Here is a 21853-nt window from a genome sequence, read left to right as displayed (position 1 = left end):
CTCTTCTGTCAGCTTTAGGGCTAGTTACTACTTTCTGCAGTTACTACTTTAGGGTGCTCCTTTCTTTGCCTTCTCAGTAGTTGACCACTTTTCATGTAGTTAGCAGTTCTTTCTTTTTTTTTTTTTTTTTTTTTTTTTAGCAATTCTTTATATTAAGTCTTTGTTATTGAAATTTCTCCTGTGGCTAATGTCTTCTGACTGAACCCAAGGGTCTTTCAGATTCTAATCCCTCCTACCAGCACATGCTGTGTACAAAGCCCGATGGATTTCTCCTTGTAGGGTTCTCTGTGTTTTGCAGGTCCACTCCTCCATTCCAGATGCAGGTCACACTTTCAATGGTCCCAGGCAGCACTATCTTTGCACATACTAATCCCAACTTCCTGCCATCCCTTCCCCATCTCCCTTACATAAAGTTACCCTTCCAGATGGGCATCTCCTTCTAGAAAACTCCTCACACCTGTATCTACCTGGATCCGTCCATTCCCCAAGGTGTAGAGTTTTCTGCTATACTTGGGAAGGGCTCATTTCTCTCTGGAATGTAGTTCATCAGGATTTCTTTGCATCCATCACTTTTTGCTAGCACCAGTGAAAAGTGCTGTTGCTTCCCATGACCAAAAGTTTTTCACATCCTTCTACATCCTAATTAGAAGCAGAAACCTCTAGGTATACTTTCACATGCAAAGAAAATTTCTAGAAGGATACACTGTTACAGTGCTAAGAACTGAGAAGCGTGGAAAGGGAGTGAGCACATAAGAGAGAGAAATTCTTACTTTCTACTATAATCTTCATGAATTCATTCATTTAGTCAATGAATATTTATTGGGCACTTACTGTGTGCCACTGTTTCAGGCACTAAGAATATAGTAGAAACAACAACATAAAGTCGTGGAATTTGCATTCTCTCATAGAACTTATGTTCTAGTAGGGAGAGGCAGGCAACAAACAAATACATAACAAGCCAGGTGATAATAAATGCTATAAGACAAAATCAGGTGAAGGGAGCTAAAGCATGACAGCAGTGATGGTGCTATTTCATAGTGATGGTCTGGGAAGACTTCTGTCATCAAAAAATATTTGAGCAGAGACCTTAAGGAGCCTGAAGAGTGCGCAGCAGGGAAATGCAGGTGAAGGCCATTCCAGGTAGAGAAGAAAGCAAATACAAGAGCTCTGTGGTGGGTGTGCACTGGGTGTGTTACAAGAGAGCAAGGATATGAGATTCAGTGTGACTGAGGGGAGAAGGGAAGGGACATGAGTGCCCTATAGGCCTCTTAGCATCACTAACTAGTTCTTTTTCTGAACCTGGCAGAGAAATGATGTGACTCACATTTTAAAAGACTCACTCTAGATGCTATGAGAACATGACTTTCATAGATTCTGTACTGATTTACTAATTTTCATTGTAAACATGAATATATGTGTGTACAACTTGTATAACTTGAAAATATAATTTTAAAATAAATAGATAACCCCAGCTGCCTGCTCCAAAATTGAGTCCCAACAGAATGCCCATAGTTGCCTGAGGCCAGGTCCCATGAGAAAGCTGGATAGGGTAGGGCTCCACTTCTCAAAGTTCATTTTAACCTTTTCAGATTCAGTGTACCCAAAGGGTACCTGAGGACATAGGAGATGATGCGGGCACATACAAATTGTGATTTCTTAAAGCATTCCCAACAGACCTGATATTTGGAATAATAGTAATTACTATTATATAATTAATTAATTTAATTATATAATTAAATATAAAATAATAACAGGTAAGTACATAAAAATAAATTATATTATAATAATTATAAAGATGGTTACTATTATTGGAATAATAACATTTGGAATGAAATCACAGTACTCTATACCATGCCTACACACACACTTATGCACATACACATCCGTTTCATTTTAAACATTGGCTAGCTCTGTAAAATCCTGCTACCAGAAGGTATTATCCAATTGTTCCCCCCCGCCCTTTTTTTTCTTATCCCTTAAAGGGAAAAAGCATGGCAAAACTGGAATTCTTGAGGCAGCCGTGAACTAAGTTGGAGACACAGCCCTTTTGGGGGAGGGGACCTTGAGGTGTGAGAGGCAGCATCAGCCCTCTGCATGGGGTGAGGTAGGGGGAGCATGACCTGGGCATGGGCTGGGAACAAGTTCATCTCTCCCGCCCATCACATTTAATTCCCCCCACTCTCTGCACCCCCCTCACCCCCAAGCCTTGGTTCCTGCTTGCACATGTCTGCTCCACTGCTGAGATGACTGATGGCAAACTCTTCCTAATCTTGAGTTGAACTCTGCCTCCCAGAAACTTCTCTCCTCTTACCCTCTGGATGGGGAAGTCCACTCTTCCCTTCCTATGGTAGAATAAGTCTTCATGTGTCTAGAGGAGGATCAAGACAAGGCTTACACTTCCAGCTTGCCTTGCTCACCTCACCTCTCTGTGATCTAGGCTGAGGGCAGGCTCTTTGTACCCCCAGTCAGACTGAGAGCTTCTCTCGGGCAGGGACCGCCGGGCCTTTCACAGGGGTAAACATCTAGCCGATGCTGAATAAATATATATCGAGTAGAGTGATTAAGTAACAAATGAAATCAACCTGGGTGCTTACCCATCTTTACATGACTAGAATCCCACATTACTTTTTTTGCAAGTCTTATCAAAGATGAAGAAAAAAGAAAAGAGAATGTCTAGGCATGTCTCCCCAACTTGATGGACCGTAGTAGATACTTTTTGGAATAAAAAACAGTCCCTATCCATTTCCTCCCCATTTCCCCAAGGACAGAGACCCCTGCCTTTCCTTAAACAGCTGGTAGAGGGGAAAGAGAACAGAATTCTTTAAGTGTCACCTGTCACATGCTGAGCCCTGACAAGGTGCCTTTCACCAATCACCTCACTTGATTTCTCATAATCCCCTCATGGAGTCAGCCTCCCTGTTCCCACTTCACAGATGAGTAACTGGGTGCCATGTAAGCTGCCCAGGGCCTGTGACACCACAAACAGGACTGTGGAGATGCGTGCTTGACCCTAAAGCACTCCTTTTCCACAGCCCAGTATGTCTCTGGGAAGGAAAAAACAGAAAGAAGGAACAGAAATGAACAAAGAGAAATAATAAGAAAGTGAGGCAGTTGGAGATACTGGGTAAAAGAGAAAAAGAATGGTAGCTGGAGGAGGATGTAAGGTCAGATAGAGATTTCTTCTTCCCCTTCACATTCTTCCTCCTCCTCCTCCTTCTTTAAATCTATCTTTGTACAGAAGAGACCTAAGTGTGTTGCAGGCAAAGTGGAGCAAGACAGAGGGGTAGGGTGGGTGTTTGAGAGAAAGAGCTGAGTAGGTGAAGGTCTTGGAGAAGAGGTCTGAGCTGGGGTTGGGGCATGGCTAGATGGTTTCATCTGGAAGAGACAAGAGGGATTTTGCTGTCTCAGATTCATCTGGAAGGACAAGAGGGACGCAGACTAACATTTTTAAGTGACAGCTAGAGCCTGAGCAAGGGCTTTGCACACATCAACTCAGTTTGTCCTTGCAATCTGCTTGTGCTATAGCTATTGGTGTCTGTCTTACAGGTGTTCTGTTATTGGGAACAGAAGAGAGGGCCCAGCAGGCATGAGGGAAAGGAAGGGGAATGGAGAGGTGAGGACTGTGGGAAACACATGGAGTTGCTGATGTGGGCCTCACCATCAAAACCATGTGGTCCCCCAACATAGAATAGTTGCTCTGTGGCCCTTTACAGAAAATGTTTGCTGAGTCCTCTAGTACTCCATCGGCTCCCTGAAGACTAAGACCATGTCTTACTCTTTTGTCTATTACAGGAAAGTGCCTAAAATGCAGGGATATCAATAAATATTAAGAAAACATCAGCACCTTTTTCAACAGTCTGCTCTTCACTCATTGTGAGGAAGATTGGGATTGTGGCCTTTTTAAAGCAGTATGCTCTGCCATTTTGATACCCTCATTTAAAAAAAAAAAGGATGAGGGATGAAGGCACTGCAGGAATATTTAGTATAGCACCTTGAAACTCTGACACTGGACTGATTTTATGGGCCTTGATGTTTCTGTTAGATGCAAGCTGCCAAACTACACCTGAAAACCCCAATTATGCCCAGATCCAGCCAAAGCCACATTTTCAACTTGATTCCATTCTTCTAAACTATAAATTTTCCAACTCAGCTCAGTGAAGAGTGACATAAAGTTGCACATATGTGGTGAGCTATTTTATAGGCCCTCAGATCTAAGAGCACATGGCAGTGCTCTTAATGAGCAATGAGACCCAATGAGAAATTGGCCTAGTTCTGAAATATCATATTCCTAATTAGAATAAGGACAATAGCATTGAACTGGACAGACACGATCTCCGGGGAGAACCAGGCCTGGTGGGGGCGGGGGGATCAGAGAGCATGAGAGCCCAGGGATGCATATGGAGAAGGCCACGGTTATTTGATAGATAATCATGTATATTCCCATCAGCTTCAAAGGAATGGCTAAGGATGGGCTCCTTTTCTGTCTTTTCCTCCTGGAATAAAATAGGTTTATCACAGGACCAAGTGACACAACCAAGGGTGCTATGCCTACCACCTTCTCTACTTTTCCCAGACAGCTTTTAACTTGGAGGGCCCCTTCTCAACTCAAGAAGGAAAGACAGTCAAATAAGATCTGTTCCTACTAGACAATGAACAGAGGCTCAGTTGACCATCCACGTGCTAAATGACACAGTCATATTAGCTTCAATTTATTGTGTATTCCCTGTGAGCCAGGCAATATACAAAGTGTTGGAAACAGCTCATTTGCTCCTCATGGCAACCTGTGATCAGGTGCTAATGTCTGCATTTTCACAGTGGGAGGGTTGAAACTCAGGTGAAAAGAGGCAACGTAACCACTGAGGCAGTGACAGGGCTGGGAGGCAAGGACTAGGCTGCCTGGACACCAGTGGTATACCACAGAGTCTCATGTGCAAGGTAGTAGCTGTCCTCAGGGTTTGCCCTAATTGAGAAGAAAACACAACTACACACACACACACACACACACACACACCAGTGAAAATCCAACCTAAGGACGCAAGGGACTGAGGTACAGACCTGAATGGCCCTCCAATAGTCAATACAGGAACTGGAGGAAGGCTAGGAGGCTCTCTGGAAGAGCTGATCCTTGGAGGACTGCAGACCCACTCCTGGCCCTGGTGGACGCTTGCTGCCTTTACCTGCTTGGCCAGAGGGGCTCAATTATTATTTGTCAAGTTGACTAATAAATGGAAGTAATGCCACTAATCAGTGTCTACTTCTCCATGAACACAGTGAGACTCAGTACCCACCATCCAGGGCATAACTGGGTGGCTCTGTCCCCTCAGGCTGGCCTCTGATGGGCCCACTGCTCTGCACCTTGCCTGCCTGGCCTTAGCGCTGGCACTCACTTCCCTGAGCCGTCACAGAAGAGGCTGGCTTCACTGTTAAGTCCCCATCCTGGCCTGGCCGTGGGCCCTTTACCTACTCTTAGGCCCACTGTCTCCCACTGAAGCTCCCCTGCTCCAGCCCCAGGGCTAAAGGTGAAAGAAATGGCAAGGAGGGCAGCACAGAGAGACCCTGCCATTTCCAAGGCTGCACAACCAACCGGAGGGCATTGGCCATGGCTTTCTTGTGCTTCTTGGCTCTTTGCCCATGTGGCCTTGTGCCCGGCTGCGCTTTGCGCTCAACCTCGTAAAAATCAACCAGCCTGTCTGATGGCAAAGAGGGGGCTCCTTCCACCCTGGGGCTCAGATGCTCCTGTGCAGTAAATGTGCATCAGCAACAGGGGATGGAGACGAGGGAAATTTAAACGAGGCTTAGGGGATTGGAAAATTATTTGGTGAAATGTTCCTAAGCTTTCTCTGCTTAATACCCATAAATTTCAGGGGTCGTGTATGCTAACAGCTTTTGATTTATGATGTGCTTATTCTCGCCTCGTGTCTCAGCCAAATCATGAAAGAGGAGCAAGAGTAAAAAGAGCCTTTTAAAAATGCTTCGGGATCCATCATGGGGGCAAGCCATTTCTGCCCATCTTTGCCCACCACTTTGTTCAAACAAGGGCTGTGGGTGCTGACAGCCCAGGAGCTAATTGGTGTTGGACGCTAGCCCACCAGGAGCCCTCCTCCTCTTAGAAACTTCTCCTCGCCCCTCCCAGGTCCCTGCTACCGGTGAGGCCTTTGCATGGCTGCTGAGGGCAAGGAAGCAAAGCAGGCCCTGGGTAGACTCTGTGCGGCCGGGTCCCACACGGATATTCCCAAGGCCTCTAATTAAAATGCCTGCAAGCCCACCAGCGCGCTCCTGTTTCAGGGCCCAGGGGTTGCAAAGTTCCCTGCTAATGCAGAACACAAATTAGCAAAATGCCACGTCAGCCTTTCTTGTCGCAGTAGGGCGTCATTGTCATATTTATCAGCACAGTTCCCTGTAGGACGCTGGCGGGGTATCTACAGAGCCAGGGGAGCAGGCCCGGGGCCACTGCCCACCTGCCCACCTGCCCACCTGCCTCCTCACCTGCGCTCCGGGGTCCCATCTGCGCTCCGGGGTCCCACCTGCGCCCCCGCTCCGACTGCAAGCTAATGCCTCCCGCTCTGCTCCTGCACCATGACCAGGGCCTTCGTGCTAGTTTTCAAGGTCTTTTTTGCCTTCTTAATGGAAATTCAGGGTTTGTTTTTGGTTTTGTTTTGCTTTCTCATTAAAAAAGAAAAAAGGTATACCTTTTATTTTTTTTATAAAAAATATATTTCAAAGAACAGTTATTCTTTTATTTCAAAGAACAGTTAGTTCTTTATTCGTCGACCAAAATGCAACAGCCGGGGACATGGCCGCGAACTAATTACAGACCGAGGGGGACATAAGCATCCTTGGTCCCCAGCACCTTAGCCTCGTGCTTCCCGTGCAGAATTAAGGTTACTTTGGCACATCTCCCTCCACTCCTCTCCTTCTGCTCTGGGTCTGTCTGGCTTCTGCCCTCAGGGCCCTAGAAGGCGTATTTTACCCCCCAGACACTCAACCACTGAGCCACCCAGGTGCCCTCTATCTGAGATTTCTAAGCAATTGAGTGGCTAGAGCGTATGGGTGTCCTACAAAGATAACCTCATGTGATGCTTGGGGTGGGGGGTGGGGTGCTGCAGGCAGAGAAGTGGATCTGGAAGCCATGGCTCTGGTCCAGATGGAAAGTGTTCGTGAGAATCTGAGCAAGGGCAATGGAGGGGGGAGGGGGGGAAGTACAGGCAACTCTTTTGGAAAAGCATCATCAATTAGGATTTCCAACTGGAAGGCACGGGGTAAGGCAAGTTTGGGATTCTGAAACTGTTATCTTGGAGAAGTTGTAGTGATAGCTTCTGTGGAGACAGAATAAAGGAGAAGATGTGGGGAAGGAGACAAATGAGACGTCCAGCTTTGGAAATGTTGAGGGTGCCTGTGGAACATGTGGGTGGAGACGGTCATTAAAATAGTTGAAATTCCAACCTGGAAGCCATGGAGCTAGCCGAGCAAGCCTTCGGGTACCTAACCCCCTCACGTAGGGATCCATCTCCTTTTCTGTCCATATATCTTCAGTCCATCTAGAAAATACGCAAGGAGTGCTCTCTATGCGAGGCCCATGCTCAGGTGGTCAGCAGGCAAGGGCAGTTCACAAGCAGAGGCTATTTCTGGGCTGATAGGGCTGAGCCCTGCCACTAGCTACTTGGCCGTTGGCCTCCGCGCTGGAGGCTCACACAGCAATCTTGATGCCATCACTACTATCAGGTGAGGAACCCAAACCAAGGGCAGTCGGTTAATCATCCAACTCTTGGTTTCAGCTCAGGTTATGATCTTGGGGTCGTGAGGTCGAGCCCTCGTCGAGCCCTGTGTCAAGTTCTGTGCTCAGTGCAGAGTCTGCTTGGGTTTCTGTCTCCCTCTGCCTGTCCACAACCCCCCCCCCCCCACCTCCTTGCTCATGCTTGCACTCTGTCCCTCTCTCTCAAATAAATAAATCTTAAAAAGGTAATGAAGTCATAAGGGTGGGGTCCCAATCCAACAGAACTGGTGTCCTTATAAGGAGAGACACCAGGGGTGCAAACACACAGAGGAAAGACCATGTAAAGACACAGCAAGTAGGTAAGCATTTACAAGCCAAGGAGAGAGGCCTCAAGAAAAACCAAATGGCCAGCACCTTGAACTTGTACTTCTAGACTCCAGAATGATAAGAAAATAAATCTCTGTTGTTTAAGCCACCCAGCATCTGGTATTTTATTATGGCAGCCCTACCAAACTAATGCAGACACTATGAATACCTTCTCTTCTTTAGCATGGGAAATAGATCACCTGTTTTCATCCTACAAATACATAATCCAAATAAATACAACTTGTTTTTATAAACTTTTTGTTTTTATTGTATTTTGTGCTTCTTCTTCATATTACTTCTGAATCAGCCTACCCTACTCCTCTCTCTAGTCCTACCATGGATCATCATTATGGCATGGAAGCTTCGACCCCTCTCTCAGACAGCTAAAGATAGCTGAGGGCAAGAACTAGTTGCACTGATTTGTAGCCCTTTGTGTAAGCTGAGGGCTGCCCAGAATGTTCTCATCAAAAGGCACCCACTTAAAGAAAAACATGTGTCGTCTTCCATTCCACTGAGGTGCCGACACTTGAAGCCAAAGAAGCCAGAGATAAAACTGTTGACCTCAAGATTTTTTGTCCTGCTCCTTGAGGGCAGTTTGGACACAAATTCACTGAGAGTGGACAGTGGGTAAGTGAAATTAATGGTGCCACATAGTATCATCTAAACGAGCATGGCCCAGAGGGGGACATAAAATGTCTAGCTGCCTTCGTGGCCATGAGACATGGACCTATCATAGCTCCTATGATGTCATATCATATACATCACATCTGAGCTCCTTGTCACCACTGAGCCATACTTAACATTAACTAGGGAGACAGGATATCAGTGACCCTGACTTTCAGGGCAGACATTCTCTCACTGGAGGACTGGGCCTGCTGTGACATATGATCCTGCATGGGAGCCAGCAGGAAGCCTGAACTGCAGCTACAGAACTGACAATAAACATGGTGGCCAGCTGTGGGATGCTGGGAGATGGCCACTCTGGAGAGGGCAGCCAGAAGTCTAAAGGATAGCACAACTTCCTCAGAATTAGCTTCACCAACAGGGACATTCTCAAAGGCTGCTCTGCCAACCAAAGGATAACTTCAAGAGACACTATGGGAAGGACTCAGAGGATCACGTCTCTATGGATGAATGAGGAATGCCACCTGGGATTTTAGCTCCAAACCCTTGGATTAAAGATGTGGACAGCCTAGGGCTCAAAACAGCACTTACCAAACTTCAGATCCCTTAGGTACAACCTTTGCAAAATTTGTAATATCTGAATACCTCCTATGATGACTGATTTTATGTGTCAACTTGACTAGACCATGAGGTGCTCGGATATTTGGTCCAACATCATTCTGAGTGTATCTGTGAAGGTATTTTTGGATGACACTAACACTTGTGGACTAAGTAAAGCAGTAAAGTACCCTAATGTGGGTGGGCCTCATCCAATGAATTCAAAACCTATGAGTAGGATAAAAAAAAAAAAAAAGCTGAGTAAGAGGGAACTCCTCCTGCCTGATGGCCTTTGAGCTAGACATCCACTTTTTCCTGCCTTTGGAGTCAAACTGAAACATTAGCTTCTCTTGGGTCTCAAGCCTGTGACTGGAACTACACCACTGGTTCTCCTGGGTTTCCAGCTTGCTGACTACACATTAGGTCTTTTAAGCTTCCATAATCATATGAGCCAATTCCTTACAATAAATTTCTATCTATCTGTCTATCCATCCATCTAACCCATTGGTCCTGGTTCTCTAATACACCTAATAACCCTAAAACACCTCCTATACTGCATTTACTTAATACTTTTTATTTTTTTTTCTTTTTCTTTTTTTTTTTTTTTAATTTTATTTATTTATGATAGTCACATAGAGAGAGAGAGAGAGAGGCAGAGACACAGGCAGAGGGAGAAGCAGGCTCCATGCACCGGGAGCCCGATGTGGGATTCGATCCCGGGTCTCCAGGATCGCGCCCTGGGCCAAAGGCAGGCGCCAAACCGCTGCGCCACCCAGGGATCCCAACTTAATACTTTTTAAATGGCTTATTGAAATAAATACATTTTGAATCCAACTTCATGTCATATTCATAAATTCAAATCAAGTATTTGTTGTTAACAACATAAATATATAAACTAACTGTAAAATTAAATGTGCACTTATTAAAAAAAATAGTCCTGAAAACACATACTTCTGACAGTAACTGTATATGGAATGAAACTATCTCTCATTTCAATTCCTAGCAAATGGAGATCAACTATATATCTTTTTAAAGATGTATTTATTCATTAGAGAGAGAGAGTGTGTGGGGAGGGGCAGAGGGAGAGAGTGAATCTCAAGCAGACTCCCCTGCTGAGCACGCAGCCAGATGTGGAGCTGGATCCCAGGATCCTGAGATCATGACCTGAGCTGAAATCAAGAGTCAGGCGCTAAACCTCCCAAGCCACCCAGGTGCCCAGAGATCAATTATATTTTATAGTGAATCTCACCTCCTTTTAAAGTAGAAAATCCTTCTCTCTTAGGCATCAAAAATAATGCACAATACACAATACAAGGGAAAGAGTGCCATTAATGTGTGTTTTGGTTATCAGTTGCTGCTACACTCAGAACTATTCCAAAATGTGTGGCTTGTTACGTCTCACCATTTTGTGTGTCAGGCATTCAGGGAAGGTTGGACTGAACAGTTTTTCTCTGATCTGTGTAGCATCAGCTGGGGAGGCTGGGATGGGAGGATCCCCTTCCAAGGTGGATTCTGGACCCACAAATCTAGCAGCTCCATGTTTCCTGTTTCTTTGTCTCCCCACCCCATCCCTACTCTGTTGTCTTTTTGTCCAGGGGCTTCCACAGAGCTTTGGCTCTCAGCAGCATGGGGCAGCCCTGGGGCAATCTATGTCTTATGTGGTGGCTCCAGGGCTCCAAGAGTGAGCATTCGGAGTCCCAAGTGGAACTGGAAGACTCCTGATGTCAGTCCTGGAACATTCCTTTGGCCACATCCTAGAAGCCAAGCAAGTCACTTAGAACAGCCCAGAATCAAGGAGAAGGGAATCAGACCCCACAGCCTCGTGGAAGGGATGCCAAAGAATCTGTGGCCATGTTTATTCCTCTACTCCATTTTTATGTGCTCAACAAGAAAAAAAGTTCTTAGACATGAGATTTCCACATCACGGGTAAAAGTGCATACCATATATCCAGAACTGTCACAGGGGACAGGCACACTGGAGTGAAGGCATGGGTTTGACTTCGAGATCAGTTGTAGAACTTACCGGATGACCTTGAGCCACTGAAACTCTCTGCTTAAATTGACCGAATCTTGAGGTTTTTGCCTGTGAAGTAGAATAATGATACAGTCCAGGACTACTGTATGGATAACTAGTACCAAGCCTACATCATCATGGTCCCTTGGTAACCGGTAATGCTTTGAAGCAAACCCAGAGAACAGTGGGGGTTTTACAAAAGTGTTTTTAAAATACTATAGTTAGGATAAAAACCTAAGCCTAATCCGAAGGAGAATGAAACACGATAGGAAAGGTCTTCTCAGGCTCAAAGCCACCGTTTTTAGAGGAAATCCACCACGGGCATCTTTAGAGAATGTGAAGGTTACCCCCTGAAATTGCTGCCACAATATATTTGAAATGCCTCTACTTAGCAATCATGGCAAAATAGCACCATTTTTTTTTTGCACCATTTTTTTAAAAACTCTAATTAATCAGGTGTTTGGGGAGGTAGGAGAAAGTGAAATTCCTGGCGGGTTGGCACGCTCCGATCCGCAGGTGCGCAGCGGCGGTGGCGGCCCTGCCTGCAGAGGAGCGTTCTGGAAACCGGCCCATATGGTCTCACCTGGCGCGATGCTGGCGGCAGGGTGAGCGTTACCATAATTCCCTCCACCAAGGGCAGAGACCAGGGATGCTGGGCCCACGGGCTACCCCGCATAATGAAGCGCTGTCTCACCAGATGGTCACAGGAGTGAAAACCTTGTTTTTGTGAAACCTAGACCTAACTCCATTTGAACTACATAGTGCTGCTCAGCTATAATATCTGCTTTATTTTCCAAGAATGCAAATAATACAGAAATCGAAGGCAGACTGTTTTGCTCGGAATACTCAGAGTGGTTTTACCCTTTTGGGAAAATCATGTCACTGGCAGCAGGACCCGCTTGTGTCATCCGAGCCACCAGACAGCACTGGGGGAGGCCGCACTTTGGGTAGCGGATGTCAAGCACCTGACCCCTCATTCTGGCATCCAGAGCAGGGGGCCTGCGCCCGAAGTAATTATAAGTTACTTTGCCTTTATTCCTCTTTTCATTTCAACTGTGACATTACACTGGTTTTTCTTAGATTGTGGGTGCGGGTGGGCTGTATTTTCTGGGACTGTAAACAGGGCATCAGAAATGCTGGTCATAAAAATGAGGGTTGAGTCTGATGGGACTGAAAGCCCACTGCTTTAAAAGAAGTTTGCTGTGGATTAAAAAAAAAAAAAAAAAAAAAAAAAAAAGCCTTTCCAAGTGGAAACACGGGGGGAATCATTTCCTTTCTGGAACCTGCTGGACCTGGGAGCAGCCGGGCCGGGGCTGAGCAGGAGCAGCTGGCTCTGAGGCATGAAAGAGCTCTTTCTCTTCGGCCCTCACAGGTGAAAAGACAGGGACGCCCCACTGGCTTCTCAAAAATGAAGGCAAGACTTCACATGGCCATGTGACCCTCCACAAGTTATCTAACGTAAGCCTCAATTTCCCTACTTGTGTAATGGAGATAAAAATAGTCCTCATTTTGACTTCCTGTGTGGTTTAAGTCAGATAAATAAGATAAAGCACGATTAGTGCTTCTCTCAGCTTCCCTGAGCATATGACACTCAAAAAATGGGAACATGTATTTCTTACCACTTGTACAGCACTTTACAGTTTACAAAGCCCTTTTCCATATACTGTTTCCTTTGACCTTTATATACACTAACCCAAATAACCTTTGGGGTGTTATAAAACTTATAAAACATTATATGCCGTGATCTAATAAAGTTGGGGTGACACCAAAGATTAGGCATGTTCTTTCCACGACACTGCGCTGCCTCCACCCATCCTGACATTATCATTCGTGCAATCGCTCATTCAGCAAATATTTATTGAGCACTTGCCCCATTCCGAGCACTGGAGCTTGGCAGTGGGGACTGACAGGGAAGAGCATCCTTGGGGAGGAAGGGAGGCCCAGGTCTGCCACCATAGACACCCTGGGTCACACTGGTGACCATTCAACTGGCTTTCCCTGCTCAGAATCCATGCTGCTCCATTTATATTTATTCCATACATCGCTGAGGTCAAAAGTAGCCCCCAGGAAGAAGTGGAGGAAGCTGGGGGAAGTTCTGGAGGGAAAAGTGCCCCTGCTAACTATTGAAGTCCTCAGCAAGGCAAGAGGGAGAGCATCTTGAGAATGGGGGCTGGGCTGTCTGCATCCTTTGCAGACACCAGGGAAGAAGAGGCTGAGGCTTGCCCTGGGAGGAAGACCTTTACGATCCATTTAATCTAAAGAATCTAGGAATCACTCCAAGACCACTGCTCGGAGAACAGGTCTTTGCTTTTAACGTGTCCCTTCAAATGTCAGATGTTTTTCCCTCAAGTTCATTATTCTGGTTATATTGTAACCTTGCAGCTTACACAGGAGGGGTGAACTGGCTTGAAAATGGTCTGGAACTTAAGAGATGCCATGGTCCCAATGGAAACTCCTCTTATCCTGTCCTAAATCTGTATTCTTGGGGAAAAGAAAGAACACTTCCTGGAAACTGATAATCTACCAAGTGCACAAGCAGAACACGGGAAATCTTGGCCAAAGGAGGCCTTGGGTTTGCTTGACTTTGTCCGAGAAGCAGTATAACCCACGCTCTCCGCTGTCAGAAACCTACAAGGACCAGCCAGGTCTTTGGTCCCACGGAATTTTTTTTCTTCAGGTATGAAAATGTTAAATATAGTCCATAAAAACAGTGACCTAATCTGTGCCCAGGAATATATATTTTTAAGTGATTATAGTTCCAGTTTATTCCACATTACTCTGATCTCAAACCAATTAGTAGAAACTCAGTACTTGACCTTAGCAGAGATCAGGGGCTGATTTGGAAACATAAGTTTGTAAGACAAACTTTTCTGAGTGTCTTTTTTCCTGATTCTGCTAACAGAGAATTTCGGTCCCTTTATTTGTTCCTGGGTTCATGACAAATGACTCCTAACTGAAAGGACGGGCAATAGAAAGAAAAGACCAGTCCTCTATACCATTACAGATCACTGGCTTCCACACATTGTCACACACATCACACCCAACCTGGCTTTATAACTTCAGTTCCCTGGAGAGAGTTTATATTCACTTGGTCTCATTAAGGCATCACGCAATTGTTACAGGTCTCACTGTGGGACCAATTAACCATTTCCATATCAGGCACCGGTATAACCGCACCATACAGTTTGCCCTCATTATTTATGTCAAGTATTTAATATTAATCATGTTACAAACACTCAAAACAAGTGCTATATTTTCATACTGTGGGTAGTATCCACTTGAAGCATTTTTACAAATGAGCTCTTACGAGGGATACAATCAAATATGCTGGAGCATCTCACGGCATCTGAAAGGGATTATATTATGTTATGTTCACAACATGAGGGGAAGTGCACAGACAGTCACGAACTGTATTGACCTCCAAACCTCATGGCAAATTCCCCCAGTACAGGCAACAACGGCAAGATACAACTCTCAAGACTGAAAAATGACAGAAATCTTTTCCCAGGGTGGCGTTCTTTACTCATCAATAAGCCCCGTGCCTCACATGACATTTTCGAGTTATTCTCTTTGGGATGAACAGCATATTTTAATAGCTAATTGTTAGATGAAGTCCTGATTTCACCATAATTTCTCAATAGCAAGGGAATTGGGAATCCCAAAGGACAGTGAAGAAAGGTAGTCAGGCTCTTTTTCAAAAGGCCATAAAGAAGGAGAATGAACCCTATCAGCTTGTAATAGTTCAGAAACAGGGCCAAAGGAATTCTTTGCATTACATGACCTCCAAATCCTGTTCTCCAAAACAAAAAGCATCAATGCCCCAACGCTGGCTTTCACTTTGTGGTGTCCTCTTCAGTTCTTCCTGTCCTTGTTCACAGTTGCCTGTCACACAGGATTAGTCCTGACACCAGCCGCAGGCCAGCTCGAAGGCTGCGTCCAGGGCACACCCTACACCCTCAGGTATGGCCTTTGCGCTGTTAACATGGGTCACGCGGCGGGGCCCAGGCCCAGCTCCAGACACCAGGGAAAAACAGACCTCTTGGTGTTGGACCCTGGTTTTCTCATCAGAATGATAATGTCCCAGGATGACTTGTGGACAAATGTGAAAGAGGAAAGAGGAAACCTTTCCTTCCATCCAAAAGGAAACAACCCAGCAGGTCTATAAGCTGACAGCCATATGCTCCTGTTGGCCCTACAGTCCCTTCTGAGGGGCACCAGCAGATGTGGGAGGGAGAGAGATGGCCAAGCACTCATGGGAAGGGGCATGGAACAGGCTCTCTCCTGTGGGTTTTATCCCAGCACCTCTTTGTTTCGTGCCATTTTCCGACGGCTGGACTGCAACCCGGTGAGGGTAATCCTTTGCTCGGCCAGCCCCGTGTTTGTTCCCAAGGTTAGCACCCAGCCTCCCGAAAAGCTGCATGTTCCTTTGGGATTAATCTCCAGCCGTATGTTTCTGTTTTGAAACGATGACGGCTTTCTGCTCTGTAATGATCAGCACAGAGACAGAAAAAAGGGCAAAGGCTTTTGTTACCAAATATTTAGCTCCCAAAAGTTGAGTCACTATCACGGGGCTAACCAGACAACGTCACCACCTTGCACAGCACAGCACTGACACTATTTTTCCCTGGCACATCAATTTTCTCGTGACGGCCAGCTCCACTCCGTTTCTGTATCGTGCGCCTCATGGAGAAAGTAAAGCCGACACTCCTCAGCCAAGCCCCTTCCTCAAAGGGCTGGCACCGTGTGTGCAGGAGTCCGCGATCGTTCCCGAACATGAGCGACACCGGGAAACAAGGTCCGCTTACGTGATCGACCAGTGCGGCTGCTGAAAAAGGAATGCACACCTGCTTCCCCACAAATAAAAAGTCAGGTGGACCATGCCTGAGTTGGTGGGAGAGCAAAGAGGAGAGGGCGCAGGGTTCTGTGCCACCAGATTCTCTCTGAAACACAACTGGCCACGAGTAACAACAGCCACCGCAGGGAAGCCTATGGTGTGGATCCCAGAATATGCTCCCATTACTCCGGGGTGTCACACAGACTCAGTGGAGTGATTTTCAGCTTAACACAAAGTGAGAACTGCCGGTGGGTAATAAATTCCTTTCTGTTCTAAAATAGTCCACAAGGTAATCATTGCAAGAAGCAAGAGGTGTTTTATCTCCTTGGTGGTGGCAAAGTGCCTCTTTTGATTGCAAAGCGCTGATTTATCCTCAAATGCACAAATCCTGCTTGCTCGTCTCCTGTCTCACCCCTCGTCCCACCCTCCTGAAGGATGTTCTTGACTGTGTCAACACTGCCAGCGGAACCCAGCAGCAAAGTTTGTCACCAGCGTGCCATCCTGGCCAGGCTCTTGGCTGAAAGAAGCAGGAGCCCCACTAATGGTAACATTTGAAGGATGGGGGCGGGGGGACTGACCTCTGGAGGGGTGATTTGCACTTGACACCACTTGCCTTCTGGCCACTGTGGCCAAACAGCAGCATCCCTCATCAGGCTGCCCCTGAATGTCGCCCACCAGTGCCTAGCAGCTCGGTGGTGGTGGTGGGGCGGGGGGGGGGGGGTTGGGGTCACTGTGGAGCCAGCTGCTCTGAAATCCCCAACGTGCATATGTGTAGGTCAGAACAAGCCAAATTTCAATCAGCCGCGAGCATAACCGAAATGGCCCTTGCGCCTGCAGCTCCTCTTCTCTGAGTTTCAATCTAAATCTCAACATCTGACAAACCGCGGGTGAGGGTTTGCAGAAATATTAGGGAAGAACCGTTGCCAGAACTGAAACCGAGATGAATACAACAATGAAAAACACTTAGAACCCCGTGGGCTTGCGGCCAGGACATCGGGACCCAGTGCTGCGCGAACCAGCAAATGCAGGCGGCGCCACAGCAGTTCACACAGAGGTGCCAGCAGAGGTTTACAGCCGAGACTGGAGTGTGGCGCTCGTGCAAATGCGGGGGGGGGGGGGGGGGGGGGGGCGGGGGGACCATGAAGAAAGAGAAAGTGACAGATCCTCCCCCACCCCAAACCTTGAGAGCCACTCCTTCCATCTCGGAAATTTTTCCGCGGTTTGGGTGATCCTGAGGGTCTCTGAACCACACTGGAAGAATGTCACAATGGATGTTTGAATTAAAATCCGGTAGATCTGCCAAAAGACCAATTGTTTAAAATTGGCAGCATTCCAAAGAACTTCCTAGGCTGCCTGCTGCCCGTGGGGGCTGAGAGAATTGCTAATTCCAGAGAAAGTTAATTATCACCTTATTGATAAAGGGGTAATTTTTTAAAGCTTATGGTGTGGCTTTTGTGACTCATTAATTAAAATTTAGAGTAATTTACTAGACACAGTGGCGGCTTCTGTTACGTTATATACGGCATCAAACCATTTGATTTTTCTCCCAGGGGCTGTTATTAATCCCCCTCCTCTCTCCTCACCTGTCTGCCTCGGGAGGCAATAAATAAATAAATAAATAAATAAATAAATAAATAAATAAATAAATAAATAAAATTTAAAGCGTGTAAACCTCCCAGCAGCCTTGTGGGAGCCGGCTGAACGAAGACGTCCAGGGAGGCTCTCCAACAAAGCTCCCTCCCAGCCCTGTCAAGGTGCCCACCCAGACGGGGGAGCACGGATGCTCACGCCAAAAAAAAAAAAGGGGGGGCGTGGGGGGGGGCTACTGCTTGCACAAACTTCAGCTGCAAATCGGTGGATGTCGCGCCCCTTGGGCAGGGAGCTGGGCAGGGAGCTGGGCAGAGGCTAACCTCGTCCTCCCTCCTCTTCTCTCGCTCGCCCCCCCCCACGGGAAGCAGAGGGCTGGGTGGAGGGTGGAGGGTGGAGGGTGGAGGGTGGAGGGTGGAGGAGGAGCGTAGGGCCCCCGACCGACCGGTGCTGGGACTCTGATGCCGCCTCCCCGGGGGGCCGCGGATGGGGGGGGCGGGGGGGGGGAGCCGAAGCCGAGCTTCTGCCCGCCTCCCCTCTGCGGGGACCCAGCGCAGCCCGAGGGCCCGAGAGTGTGCGTGCGCAGGTGCGGGTGTGCACGTGTGTGCGCGCGCGTGTGCACGTGTGCATGTGTGTGCACTGTGCGTGTGTGCATGTGTGCACGTGTGCGCGCGTGTGCATGTGTGCATGTGTGTGCGCGTGTGTGTGTGTGATGCATCCTCCGGGGCCGCGCCGCCCTGTCCCCACTTCTGCAGAACCCCTTGCACGGGAACTCCCCCCGCAAACGCCCCGAGGGCCAGGCTCTCCGAGCCTCCCTTCTTCGCGTCCCGGGGAGCCTCAGTGCCGCCGCCTTAAGCCTGTTGCAGCCTGTTGCAGCCCGGTTGGAAGTACTTGGGACCCAACAGTGAAGATTTGAAAATGCATCGCCCCACCACCCCGGGGAGAGCTGGGAGGCCATCTGCTCGTCACTGTCCCCTCATCTTAAGTTTCCAGCAAAAAAAAAAAAAAGAAAGAAAAAGTTTAAATTGGATCTTTGTGCTTTGAGGGCACCGCTTGCATTTTTAGAAGCAGCAAATACTGCCTAACACTGAAGAAGTCGTTCCTGGTTTTGAGTTTGCCACATAGAAGTTCTCGCACCCCCCCACCCACCCCGTGAGTGTGACTTGTGTTCCAGCCCTGGTGGGCCGGAGTCACCTGCTGCTGGGACCCGGCGACCCCAGCCCCCAGGGCCCGAGGACCAGAAAGTGAAACTGCCTCTGCGGGTTTCACTTGCCTTGAAAACACACCACCAAAAGCAAACCAATGACCCCAAGCGATGTACTCCCCGTTTCTCTTGCTGCTTTCTTTTCTTTCTATTATCATTCATTTACTTTTTTTCTTCCGTTTTTCTTTTTCTTTTTTTTTCTTTTTTTTTTTTTGCAGCAACATAAAAGTGATTTTGGTGACACAAAGAAATGTAAACATGTTACACACGGAAGAACTGTTTTTTTTTTGTGGGATTTGCCCTTGTAATTCCACAAAGCAAGCAGACTGACCGATTCTCCAAAACGTTACAGAGGCTGTCCACACACACAACGTAGAGAGCTAAAGAAAACCTATTCACATTAAATATATATATATATCCATTTAAACACATAGGTTTAAAAGGTCAAGATCTGGAGCCACCGATCCACTTCCCTAAAACTGAAGCGTCTATGTCAACGTTTTATTTGAGTTCAGATGATCACCAGCGGCTTTCTAGGTAATCTCCACCCAGGGGCTCCTGCCAGGGCCCCCCTCATTTCTTCAGGCAGGTCCTACCCAGCAACACGAAAAACGCTCCACACAAATATCATGCCCCTTGCTAGTTTACTTTACCACACTGTAAATTCCTTTGTAGTTATTTTTATGCTTTTGCTCCAAATATTCTATTTTATTTTTTTAAGTCTTGAGAAAAAAAAAAAAAAACAACTCTGCCTCTCACTCTTCAAAAATGGTTCCTCTGGTTGAAAAGAAAGAAAACCACAAGAGTGTACAACATCTCAATTTCGAAGCACCTGGGTGGCTTTCTCAAGTTGGGCTCTGAGCCCAACCAAGGGCCACCGTCTCAGAAGGCTACTGGTGTCTAACCCTCTTGAGGACCATCACAGACTCTGAAGACAGCCCCATGAGGCCTCTGCCCATTACTATGACAGGGAGCAGAGGAACCTGGACTCAGCCCCTCAGCAGCTGTGGGTCAGAGGACCTAGACACAGCTGACACCACCCTCATCCACTGTCCTGTTCCACTCCGCAAGCTCCTGGAGACCAAGCTTCATGCCACCGGGGTCCCGGTCACGCAACGCCCTACCCGGGAGGGAGGTGACTCTGTATTCGAACTTGGGAAAAGCTGCTCCTGACACTCCCATAGCCACCTGGGTATTTTTTTCCTCCCAAACCAACCAGTGCCAGCTCCTAGCGGTAAATAGTAGTCTCATCTATCTTGGTGAATCAAGAAAAAGCAGCACAAAGGCATATAAAACATTCCAGCTGGGTTATAAATAATGCAATCCAGTTCTAAAAAGTCCTCTTGCGTGTTCACAACACGTCAATTTTGATAATTAGGGTTTAGTAAATATGCATAGCCCGGGACCTAGAACACTGTCTAAATTCACAGAACAAAACAAAAGCAAAGCAAAGTCATCATGCGAAAAAGCAAAAACAGTTATTCGACATCCCACGTGGGTGGGGGGAACCCAACTTTCCACGTACTCCACCGCGGAGTTGAAGGGCAGGGAATGTGTCTGGGCCCCAAACCGAGACCCCTGTCCTTCTAGACTATGGCCTCGTCTCTGAGATCCCGTTAAGAGACCAGGCTTCGTGTCTGGAGCAGGAGGAAGGGAAGTTTACCTGCTGGTCCGGGACACTCGCCGTGGCACCGGGCCCAGGCGGCCGCAGCCAACGCGTCACCTGTCGTGGCGACAGCAGAAGGAGCAGGATCCCAAGTCAGTGGCACCCCCTCCGCCTGTGCATCTCCCTCACCTCCGGCTCGTTCGCCAGAGCCCCGCTCGGGCTCTCCGCGGGGCCGGGAGGGCTGGCTCAGGAGGCCCGAGGCGCTCTCGGTACCTGCGGCCACCGGCCACCGGCCACCGGCCACCGTTACAAAAGCTGCTCCCGCAGCCGCGCTAGGAGCTCACGGTCGGTCCCCAGCAGCCCCGCTCTCCGGCTGCAAACATCTCATTAGACTAATGCATTCAGCACGGGCAGAGAACTCGATTTACCATAGCTACAGCAATGAATTTCCATTACGATGACAGCTTCGACCACATCATGTCCGGAAAGCCAGCCAACCACTGGCTTTTAAAGAACACACACATTTTACATGCAGAAAACGAGGCGCGCCCGCGTGTGTGTGTGTGTGTGTGTGTGTGTGTGTTTCGTGTTTCCTTCCTCTTAGCAGCCCAACTAAGAGAAATGTGCAGTGGAGCTTTTTGCCGACATGAGCTGCAAGGTAATGACACCTCGGCGTCTTTGGTAGTTACGTCCTTGTAATAACCTGAATTATGTCACAATTGTCAGAATGGGTGTTTCCAACATTTCGGTTTTCATTACCCCTCCTCTGTTGCCATAGAAACCAGACTGTAACATCATCTCTTTGTCCCAGTCCTGTAGCAGTGGGGGCCAGCACCAGTCTTGTCGGATACCGGTGATCTGAAGGAGCGACTGTTGGACTTTGCACAAATAAAACAACCACAACAAAAAAAATCCTAGTAACACCAACTGTGCAGGAGAGACTGTGTGTTTTGGCATAAGAAGAGGGCTGCCTACACAGGTGAACACACCATGATCGCACGTGTTGACCGTACAGCTGTGTACGACACGCACGGTCAGCGGATGGAGCCTGGACTTGGGCTCCCGGTCTGTGTGTCAGGACAGAAGCATTTCTCCACTTGTGACCATGACCAGAGCCTGCATGGGACAGGATGGTCCCCACCCGGGAAAAAGACTACTATTCATCCTCCATACCCCATTGTGTTCTCTGTGTATAACATTATACAATGTTAATCAATTAATACCTGTAAAGGGACTTTTTCTCCTTTTTTTTTTTTTTTTTTTTTTTTTTAGTAAAGTGGAGCAAGACTCCCCATCACTCTTTTCAC

At 47.4% G+C, this 21853-nt stretch overlaps 1 protein-coding gene across 7 annotated transcripts in view; it reads right to left on the bottom strand.

The window, feature by feature from the left end:
* Nucleotides 1-20884, bottom strand: part of SCML4 (Scm polycomb group protein like 4) — a 115032-nt gene extending 94148 nt beyond the window's left edge. For 4 of the 7 annotated variants that reach the window (XM_077902874.1, XM_077902872.1, XM_077902876.1 and 1 more), the window contains exons 1-2: nucleotides 20604-20731; nucleotides 11325-11384 (exon numbers count right to left, since the gene is read on the bottom strand). The gene's annotated coding sequence lies outside the window, so the exon portion shown is untranslated. Of the gene's footprint in view, nucleotides 1-2832; nucleotides 2949-11324; nucleotides 11385-20603 lie in introns of those variants that run through there. The other 3 variants (XM_077902879.1, XM_077902878.1, XM_077902873.1) reach the window with 3 other exon arrangements.
* Between the last annotated feature and the right edge of the window lie 969 nt (nucleotides 20885-21853).

The sequence above is a fragment of the Canis aureus genome, chromosome 7 (genome assembly GCF_053574225.1).
Source record: "Canis aureus isolate CA01 chromosome 7, VMU_Caureus_v.1.0, whole genome shotgun sequence".
NCBI classification, from domain to species: domain Eukaryota; kingdom Metazoa; phylum Chordata; class Mammalia; order Carnivora; family Canidae; genus Canis; species Canis aureus.
The sequence above is the reverse complement of the archived record's forward strand: the minus strand, read 5'-3'. Positions and strand labels throughout refer to the sequence as shown.